Consider the following 2,500-nt stretch of genomic DNA (forward strand, 5'->3'; position numbering starts at 1 on the left):
AGAAATCACATTCTGCTTAAACAATGAGCCCTGGCATTACCGCGGCTTCGTATACTGCACACCGTGTAATTAAACTGCTGCAAGAACACGGCCACACATCAATCTAGTTTTTAATCTCTAAAAAAATACTGAAAATACGTCTTCACTGCCCATACAACAGCTAAATGTGGAAGCCCTGAGGCATAGAAAGTAGGCCAAGAGGCATACATAAACCAGGAGAGACAGAACGAATCGACAGATCAGAGAAGGCACACAGACGGAGAGAGGAACGGGCAGAGCAAACAGCTCTGAAATCCAGCTGAAGCCAAGTGTATTAACCGATTCACCAATTAAGACCATGACACATGAACGTCGGTCTGTCTTTCCCATCGGATTACAACGGGCGAAGCTGGTGTGTCACAACTGTTGGCAGCAAGCAGGTTACAATATATGTATATATATATATATATATATATATATATATATATATATATATATATATATAGATATATATATATATATATATATTAAAGTGTCTTTTTCTACATAAACATATATGAGAAATAGATATAAAAACAATTATGAATAAGTTATAAGATAACTGCAAATATCTCAATGTACAATGGCTTGCTATATGCGAGCAACTCACTTGACCTGACTAAACACACTTCTTCCAATCTCCATGTTATGTCACCTCAGTGACATAACTGTCTCTAATAACCCCTTGCAGACTAACGGGGAACGGTCTGCGAAGCCGCCTTGCAGGACTTCGGACGATACGAGATTTCGGGCAAGACTAGGCCTATACCCGGAACATTGACTATTACTCCCTCGGCCAATCAGATTTAAGTCGAGCCATGCCTTCGACCAATCAACGAGGTCAACTTGATCCCCTCGAAAATTGCCTTGTGTACACTAATCGGTATTGAGGTCATTCACATGCTTCGATTCCTCCCTCGAGGACGAAGGGTCTCTACTCTCTGCCCTTCGAGATAACAGGTAGAACTGTATCTAGGCCTTGTTGACTTACACTTCATATACTTCGTTATTACCACGTGTTTCCTTTAATGTTCTTGATATATATCTATAATTCAGATTTCATTAGCTTTTATCTACTGTGTATATTTCATGTCCGTATTGTTTTTGTAAATAGTGTCATATATCTTGAGTTATAATATATTGATATTTTGACGTGATGCGTGTTCCATGACCTGACAATAATGGTCACAGGGAACTGGGAACTGGAGTAAAGGGTGAAGAGAGGCCTTAGAGTAAGGAGGGGAAGAAAAGCTGAGGACTGCGGGATAGAACCTCGTTTCTATTTTGTACGACTCTGACGTACTAGTAGCAACGTTTCTATTTTCTATTTAGACAGACTAGTGGCTCTTCGAATCCTGTTCTATTTCTTTCACTACGTGGCATAATTAGGCGGAGGAGAACCCATTACATTTAGGTTAAAATTGTAAGATACTGATTTATTCTTTATTCCATTTAAGTCCCTTATCTTCCCCATGTTGCCCTTTTTTCTCCCTCACGTTTATTATTATTTAATTATTTAATTATGGTAGTGAATTCCACCCCTATACTTTTCCCCCGCCCTGACTCCCTCGTGTTCTCATAAACTCTCACTCTGATAATTATGGATTTTTTTTCTCTGTATCGTTTTGTTAATTTCTCTAAATAACTTTTCGTTAACTTTCTTTGTCGTCATATGAATTTGCATAATTGTTTTTTATGTATTTTCCGATATGTACGTTAATCGTTATTTTTCTCACGTTATGAATATTTAACAATTATCTATTCTTATCTTCCGTTTGTTATTTTTCGCGTTTTGCCGTTATTCTTAATTACGCAGAAATTCATATAACGTTGTGACATAAGTCTTTCAATCAAAGCCGAAAGAATAACCATAATTGGGTTAATAACTTTGTAACTTCATTCGTGATTTTTTTTCCTGTGTCATCTTTTTCATACTTCATTACAATCATTATTTTTGTTTTTACTTGCAACGTATGATCTGTTTTTCTGTTGATTAGTTAAACATATAACTGTAAAGAAATCATATCACCTTATAAATCAATGACTTCGAAATTTCTTATTTGGAATTTCTAACATCTGTCTAATTTTCCTATAGTTTTCGTTACTAAGTGAAAATTAACATTTGCTTAACACAAACAATAAAACAAACAAAAAAAGTCATTAATTGCATGTCTCAAATTCGTTATTTGTTTTCGTGTGATTATTTTTATTATTAATTTACATACTTTCTTCTTCTTGAATGTGAATTATACTATCACGTGTTCATATAAATGTAATTCACTTGGTGCTTGCATTTATTTTTACTATTGTCATTTTTGACCGTGCGCCCTTAGAAGAATGTGTTAATGTGACCACCTGATTTTGGACGAATGTGTGATTTTACATGTGACCCTACACTGTCTTGTGAATTCACCCTTTAGGTAAATTACTTTCTGTACTTGTATTAGTTAATACATTGCATTTCGTATTGCAATTGTTTTTA

At 35.3% G+C, this 2,500-nt stretch overlaps 1 protein-coding gene across 1 annotated transcript in view; it reads right to left on the minus strand.

Annotated features, from left to right (window-relative positions):
- The window catches only part of LOC122265466 (hexokinase-1), an 83,407-nt gene that overhangs the window by 80,209 nt on the left and 698 nt on the right, over positions 1 to 2,500 (minus strand). The window lies entirely within an intron of this gene.

Source organism: Penaeus japonicus, unplaced genomic scaffold, assembly GCF_977035675.1.
Source record: "Penaeus japonicus unplaced genomic scaffold, GWHDUDI00000001_assembly GWHDUDI00000020, whole genome shotgun sequence".
NCBI lineage: Eukaryota > Metazoa > Arthropoda > Malacostraca > Decapoda > Penaeidae > Penaeus > Penaeus japonicus.